Raw genomic sequence first — 8,440 nt, 5'->3', positions numbered from 1 at the left:
TAGAGTTTAGTTTCTGTAGAGCTATGTGGTTTGGTGGGGTTTTTTTTCAGTGTGTGCTGTATCAAACTGAATAGCAGCAAAAGTATTCTTCTAACACTTGATCTATTGCAAAAAATGTTTGAGTTTATTGGGAAATGAAGTTTGCAACTTCAACTTAAAACAGAGTGAAACACTGATCGTCAATATCGTGTAACTACCTTGACTTCTCTGGAAGGTAAAAACTTTCCATTTCTGGTGTTACGTTGAATTCTTTCTCTAGCGTCTCTAATATCAGTTTGGTACAAGTTTAGTAAAAGTATCAAATACAGTGGATTTGATGTAATAACAAAACTTTGTGTTGCTGGTTTACGTGGAGACTCTTAGTATTGATATTCCAGTAAAGGATTCAATTTACAGATACTGAGATTCCTAGCCTAAGAGGCAGTGGTTTGTAATCTAGCTATAGAAGACTCCATAGTGTCTAGTATTGCTGGTTTTTTGGTAGCCTGGTGTTCGAGCACAGTTGAATACTTGATGAAAGAGAGCTTTGTCTAGTGTTAGTATGTCAGCAAAAAAAAAAAATATCTTACGCTATATCAATAACATGGTAGAACATACAGTGAAGGAAGGGGCAAGTCTGGGCAAACTGGAAGGGGTAGAACTCCAGCTCGCATAAAGAGGTTTTTTCTTTGTTTGCATTAGAAAAAGCTGTGGCTTGCTTCTTGCTGTTTGCCTTATTATCTTGGAGGCAGGCTTGTGTAGTAGTGTTTGTTTAATCTGAATAAAATGCATAGTGCAATTTTCTTGGTAATTAAAACTTTGTACAAATTGATTGTGTGCTTCTAGTCTATCACTCCCAATAAATAAGTTTCTGGGTTACTTTAACAAATGGGTGTTAAAGGTCTTGTTACAAACTGCCTTTTTATTATACAAGATTGAAAATCTATTTTCGTGACGTTGTTTTATTCTTTTGGGGAGATAGTAAGACTTTATGTGTGGGTTTTTTTTTTTTTTTTTTTTGGTCCGATAGAATTACACGCACTGAATATTTATTTCCTCAGGACCTCTAAGGGACATATTTGACACATTTGTCAGTAATTGAACAGAATAACTTTAAATCTGCTAAGGGTGAGATGCCCTCTTTGATTACATTTCATTTGAAAAATAACTGGCCTTGCTGCACATTATATTAACAGCCTGTCTGAAAAGATGTAGTGTGAAGTTCTTAGCTTAACAGTGGATTTTATGTAATAGTAAACACCTACAGTGGAATTAAAGGTGACATGGGTCACAGGGTGTGATTTCCAGCTACTGGGTGTGGTTTGACATGAAGTAGGGTACAGCAGGTTTTTCGGATGTTCTTTTCTTGCCTGGTGTGTCTTGGTATAAGAGTAGAAAAAAGCCTGGATTAATCCCAGCCATGGTGAATTCTGTTGTTTCTTATTTATTAATCCTACCGTATTCAGTGGGCTATTTCATATGTTATGTCATGTCTCAAGTATCCTATGCGCTCTGCAAGTTTGATATTTATCACTGAACAGGACACTTTTGTTAGTGTAATTCAAGTTCAATTTCATATACTTAAGCTACAGGCATAGAGTTGTGAAGTTACTCTGCAGACAAGCAGGTGGAGGAGACTGGGGAGCTTGAAGAAAACCCACTGAGGCAAATAAAATACTTGAGCTGCAATTAAATACACTGTAATATCTGTGACATCTAGAACTACATTCCATTGCTATAAAAAAATGTCAAAGACCTATTAGTAGCATAAAGGCTGTTCTGAGGGAATAGAGCTCTTGGTAGTAAGCTTTCTGTTATTTGCTGTTATTTAGAGGAGGTAAATAAAATTAACTTTGTATTTTCCCTAAAAGGTGGTAAGTTTTGCATTCTGCCATCGCAACAAATGAGCCAAAATCTTAATGTATTTAAAATGATGTACTTGCCAGACAAGACTGACTGTATCTGATCAGTCACGATTTATAATAGAATGGTTTGGATTCTGTAGGAAGAATTATTGCATGCTAGCCTCCTTGAAGCAGTAAAAATATATGGAGGAAGGGTATATTTGTTCTCATGCCTGTTTGTATGAGGATGGGTTAACTGTTGGATAAGTAATGGTGAAGGAAGAAACATGATTTATAGAGGGGAAAAAACCATACATTTACCTGTTTCTCCAAAACTTTGCCTTGCTGCGAAGACAAATAACATTTGTCTTTCTGAGTTGTAAAATCAAAATGAGACAGAAGGTCCTATTAGTTTATATAGCCTGACCACTTATGTACTGCAATTCCTATATATCGCACCCCTGACTCATTATTTGCACCTAAGAATACAGAGGGGTATAGTTTTGATCTGAAAACTTCAAGAGATAAGGGTATTGTCTGTATTTGTTTCAGATACTATTACCTTTAGTGTTAGGTAAGTTCAAATACGAAATTTGGTGTGTTTAATTTCTAAATATTGGTGTCCCTATTTCTTTAGCCTCGAGATGAAAGAGCCTTTCAGTATGGTGTCTTGTGTGCACTTTATACTGCAATCAAATTAAGTCTGTTTTTTATTTAAAGGATTAAAAAGATTAAGATTTTAAGTTTGAGCATAAATCATTTTCTTTTAGCTGGGATTTACATACATGCTTTCTGTAAATACTCATTCCATTTTTTTAATATGTGCATGAGAATGTGTTCTGAAGAAATGAGTGCAGTGAAATGAAATGATCCAGATCACACTGTTCCCACTGTTTTTTTGCCATTCCACCAGCACTGACAGTAGTGTGTGATTTTCACTTTACTGAGAACAATGTAAAATTACTTCAGATCTAGTACTGACATAATTGCTAAATATGAGGTCTTTCACTTATTTTTAATTCACATAATGCATTCTTCACTGTATTATTTTTATTTTGTCTAGAATGCCATGTGTTTTAGGTGGAGTGCCTTCTAAAAGCCTACATAGTTAGTGTTATTGCAATTACACAAAGGACAAACCCCAGGTTTGTTTAACAGGATAGCTTTTCTATAAAACCATGCTGACTGGCAGTAATGATATTGTTCTCCTTTTAATTATTAATACTTCATTAATTAACCTTCTTTTTACGTTTAATCAATCATTAAAAGCGTTCTACCTCTCCTGCAATTATTAGTTGTTACTTTTTTATATTGGGATACCTGTTCTGGAGAAATTTTCTAGTTATTCCCACATGCACTGGAGACAGACACTGGGGTCCTGCTGATATCTCTTGGGCATTTTTCTAGGCCTTGTGGTTGTGTTTTTCCTCATGAAATCCTGAAAGTGATTATCTTGATATTATCTGTTTCAGCCATAAGTATATTGGAAGTATTTCATTATCCTCATGTAGTGTACAAAGTTATCCACATTATCAAATACAGATAGGCAATATTTATTGAACACTTAGAGCTTTTTGCCTCATTTCAGCAATTTTACCGTCTTCATCTTTTCAGTACTAGAATTCATTTATGTGCTGATGTATCTTAAAAGGTCGTTGCCTTTGCATCGCTGTTTTTCTTAGCTATTTTAACCATGGATTTTCCTTTCCCATTTTTAGCTTACTTCTGATTCTTTTTATACTTCACAATAATCCCTGTGTGTTGGCTTTTTTCTGTTTCACTCCCGCCCCTGCCCCCCTGACCATGTGGTAAGGGGTGTGACTCAAAACTTTGATCTCATCTTAATTTCTGCCTTGTGTAGCATCACTACAGTCATCAGTTCTGCTTTCTGCGATTCCTCCAGGCTGATGCATATTGTCATGGCAGAGTGGGAAGACTTGTATTGTTGGGTTAATAGAGGCATTCTGGTTCTTGAGTAGTAAGGTTGATACTTTTTACTGTCACCACACTTCTTATAAATTATTTTTTTCTTGTGGTGCCAGAATCACTCTTGATAATTTTTATGCTGTAAGAGTAATAGGCCCATCTTTTTTCATTGTTTTCTTGCTGAGGACTGAATTTATTCCAGTAATAACAAGTGATATTTTGCTTTCCATTATAAGGCTATGTAAAATTTTCATTGAGAACTAAACTACTGATTTTAGCTTGTAATTTGGGTAACTTCTTGGGGGTGCAATATATTTTAATTGAAACAGAATTGCATGAATGAATCTTTCATCTGCTTGGGAGAGTCACATTGCACTGTGAGATTCAGCTGCCCCTCGTTTGCCATTAGGATGACAAATAGATCTCTAAAAAGTGTCAGGAAGCAATGAGAATGTAAATTAAATTGTGATTTGTGACAAACTTGGTTTTATCATTATTAAACTATTTGCCCCCAGATTATTGATGATAATATTTGCATAGCCTTGTTAGCAGAAGAAGCTATATAGTATCAGTTATTCTCACCAGTGGTTCTTAAAAATCCAGAGAAACAAAAACTGTAAAAGATAAACGTCTGTTCAGTTAAATTAAACAGCAAATCAGTCTTGAGTCACTGAAAGACAGTTGCAAATACCTCTTCTGATAAAATAATTTTGTTGTGCTTTAGTAGGAAGAAGAAAAATTATATCACAAAATGGTTCTATAATGTTTCAAGCAAACCTCTCGTGCTAAATAAATACCCAGCTTAGAAAAATAAGTTTGTAATCCTGGAGATATGCCAAATATGAAAGTTCATCTTTGAAATGGAGCATATTTTTAAAAGAAAAATGCATGTATAAAAGTATAAATGCAGTCTTTGTAGATGCTGCAATGCAGCAGCTTTGAATATGAACATAAACTCTTATAAACTTTTTTTGTAGTTCAGTAGTAGCAAGTACAATCAACTTTATAAAGCAATTTTTACTATAGAGTTTTTGTGACTGCAATATGATGTTTGGGACAATGCAGTGTAGAGCCAAGTCGTGCAGGCTGTTGTTAAATTGATCATCTTTACACAGCTGACATCTGTGACTTTGGCCTCAGATAACTGACACTGCTTCTGTGCACCATTTCCAGGATTGTCTGCTACATGAATGAAGAATGAACAAACACACAAGAAAACTGGGGAAAAAGGTAGGTTGTACCGGAAATTTGTAAACTGTCTGAACACTGAGCCCTGGTTCTTCCAGTAGTCCGAGGTAGTCAGAAGAGAGCGCTGCACAAAACCATGGTTGTTGTATCATCAGACTACTAAATTTACTCCATTTTACACTGAGTGCCAACATGGAACTTGCCTTCTTCCACTGGGGCTCTGAGGAGGAAAGGAACTTGCCTGTTATTTATAAATATTTACAAATACTTAGGTTTTGCAAATAACATAATTTCTAAACTTTATTTTGCATGCTGCATATGTGAGTAAAATACTAATGAGTATTCCTAGTGTACAACATCTTTATATGCAATTCTATTTTAATAACTGTACATATGTATGATATGAATATGCGATTGACACTTTGCACTAGTCCCCTACATATCATTTATACAGCATCATAAGCATTAAAAACAGTGTTATGTGAATGTTTCTGTTGCAAATGTGCAACCTGAGGGTTAGATTTGCATAAAGGCACACGTAGGAGTGATGGAAAAGAATATAAACTATAGTGGTTTATGCTTTTATATATTCTTGGAATAGATTACAACAAAAGCTGACCCCTTAGACTTGCCTTCTCTTACTCTGTTAATTTGGATTATCATGTGTTGTTAGGAAGACTGTATTTCTAAGGTTGCAGAAGTATAAATGAAAACAGAATTCTTCTACTGTGTATGACGATATAACATTTTATCTAGTGCTCAAAATAATGTGTTACTCATACAAATCCTTTCTTCCGGAAAGTATGCTGGGTTTTTTTTTTTTTTTCTCCCCTGATATACCAGAGGTCATCAAATGCATGTCTTGCTTGACTGCATGTTAAAGGTTGATAGAAGGGTTTTGTCAAAGGGTTTTTCCTCTGGGGGAGGAAAAAGATGTACAAATGTTTTGGGAGAGGGTTGTCTTGTTCTTTTTGCCCCACAGTGTAATGGGCTGGTTCTGAACTCAAAGGTGTTGAATATTTTGATGTGGATTGTGAGCTATTTTTTTCAAGGGGTTGAAGTATGCATGCTAAGACATCAGTCAAGAGTAATTAAATATGTACTTGAATTTAGTAGTAGTGCTAAACATTTAATGTGGAATTAGGTATTTTGATGGATGGATGTTTTGCTGAACAAAATTAATTCAGAGTCATGAACTGCAGTATTTATGGAACACTTGATTTTATCACTAGTCTTTTCACTAAATTATGTTTAGCCAATATCTCTGACAGTCTTCAGATAGATTCCTGCCCCCTGTTCAGTGACTCAGTGCTACACATTTTAAGTAAGAGAAAGTTGTTGCTTCTATAGAAGTCAGTAGAATTACTCACATGTTTAACATTAAAAGCCTTTTGGCTCAGGCCTAGATGAACATTTCAAGCACTTACACTATTTAACTGAGTCCTGTGTATTAGCTTCATAGAGCTCCTTTTAGTTTCTGAAGTATCAAATGAAGATTTAATTGTAGCTGAAACCTTAGCCATTCTGTCTGTGAGTCACTTCACGAGAAAAGAATTTGTTTGTCTGTGTTAAGTGTCACTCACAACTATATGTGTGTGCTATATGTCTTCATGGTATATTCAGGGAAAGCTGTGTGTATTTTCTAAAATAAACAGATACTTGTCTTTTTCCCCACAAGCCTTTAATAATGATTCTTTTTCTAAATGTGTTCTAAAACACTGAATGTTGAACACTATGGAATGAAAACTGAAATAAGAAGTCTGGGAGCAAAAGTTTGCTGAGGTTAAAGGGCTTCTTTTTAGCTGTGATCCAGAGTAGGCTGTGTATCTCAGTTTACATGACTAGAAATTGGAAAAGACCATACAAGACAACTTCTTGTGGCCCTCTCCTTGTTCCTTCTTATCTTTCAGTGCTTTCCCTGTCCTTCAAATAATCTTTTCTCATTACATTTGCTAAACCTTTGCATCGACATGAAGTGAAAAGAGATTAATGCTTGTTTATTGGCAGACACCATGTCTTGACAATGAACGTAAGAATTGGAATAGTAACCAGCACTGGATTAAAAAGGGAAGATTAATCCAGAGCTTTTATGAGGCATTTCTTTCCAGCCTTATTACAGCTCTTTTTTCTTACCAGATTGGCAAGTGTAATGCTATACTGCAATGTACCTTTTGTATTCTGTTGTTAGCTGTAATAGTATTTTAAATGACCTGGAAGTTGCTTTTGCGAAGAGAATTATCTGTTCCAGTATCACTTCACAAAGATCCATAGTTAAGAATATTGAAATCTGGTATCAGCTTTGTTAACTAAGTGTGGGGAGCAAACAATTATGATTTTCAAAAAAGTTACCTATAACATATTCAGCATATCACAGGGTCCTAAACAGCCATATAACTTTTTCTTCTATACCTTCTGCTAATATGTTTTAGAATATTTCCATTTTTTGCAGCAGTTGTTTCCTTTGGTGATTACTTCAATATTTCTGAAGATTGGATTTTTTGGCGTAGCAGTACTGGGTTATTGTTCGTCTAGTATCATATCTCCTGGTGTGGTTCATTGCCTATAAACTAATTACTTAACATGTTGCTGTGATGAACTGCACATTATTTCCACTGCTTCAGACACCTAACTAAACAAATAGAAGCTGAAGTTCCATTTTCAGCAACAGCATCTAAGCTTTATGCCTGTATCTACAGCTAGTATTATTCATACATAAAACTGCCAGTGAATTAGTAGCCCTAAAATACATCCTTTGGTCTTTTTCCCAGTATGTCTTTTTCATTTATTATACCTTTGTCTCCTGTTTCATGCTTAGTTTCCACTTTTTAACCTTTTTTCCATGAGTATATGCTGAAGTCTTTAATTGGCATTTGATTATATTTTTATTTGAAATTCATTGAGTATCTGAATTAATGTGGTTGTAATCAAACTGTTCTCTGGGTTTTCCCGTATTATTCTTTCCTATGTGTGTCGCATCAGTGATGGCTCTCACCTTGTCCCACCAACATTTTTCACCAGTTGTTGAATGTTTTCCCTTTTTCAGAGATTCCTCTGAAAGGAGGCCTCTCACGTAAAGAGATAGTGTTCGTTATGTAGAACATGCAAAGGGTTACCATTTACAGGCTATAATCCTACGTTCTGACAAACATTTCACTGTGCTGCAGAAAAATGGAGGAACTGAAAAACCTGTATGCAAAATCTAAAGCCCCTTTTATAAGAAGACAAAGCGGGCTTACTTTGTAATGATTAACAGTCTTGGGAAATTTTTTTCTACTTTCATGCTTTATTTATGGAGCTATTGTTTGCATCTTTGTTTATACTTTTTGGAAGAGAGACTATTTTTAATATTTTTATGTAATACACTTGGTGCCTTTGTGGATATCTTCAGATAAAAACAAATAAAGCAGTAGGTCAATGTTCTTTCTCATACATACTATATAAACTCCCCATTCATATAAAAGGGTTCCTGTGTGTTTGTTTTAATTTGAATGACTTATCAGTAA

This window comes from Pelecanus crispus, chromosome 7 (genome assembly GCF_030463565.1).
Source record: "Pelecanus crispus isolate bPelCri1 chromosome 7, bPelCri1.pri, whole genome shotgun sequence".
NCBI classification, from domain to species: domain Eukaryota; kingdom Metazoa; phylum Chordata; class Aves; order Pelecaniformes; family Pelecanidae; genus Pelecanus; species Pelecanus crispus.
Note: the sequence above shows the minus strand (reverse complement) of the source record.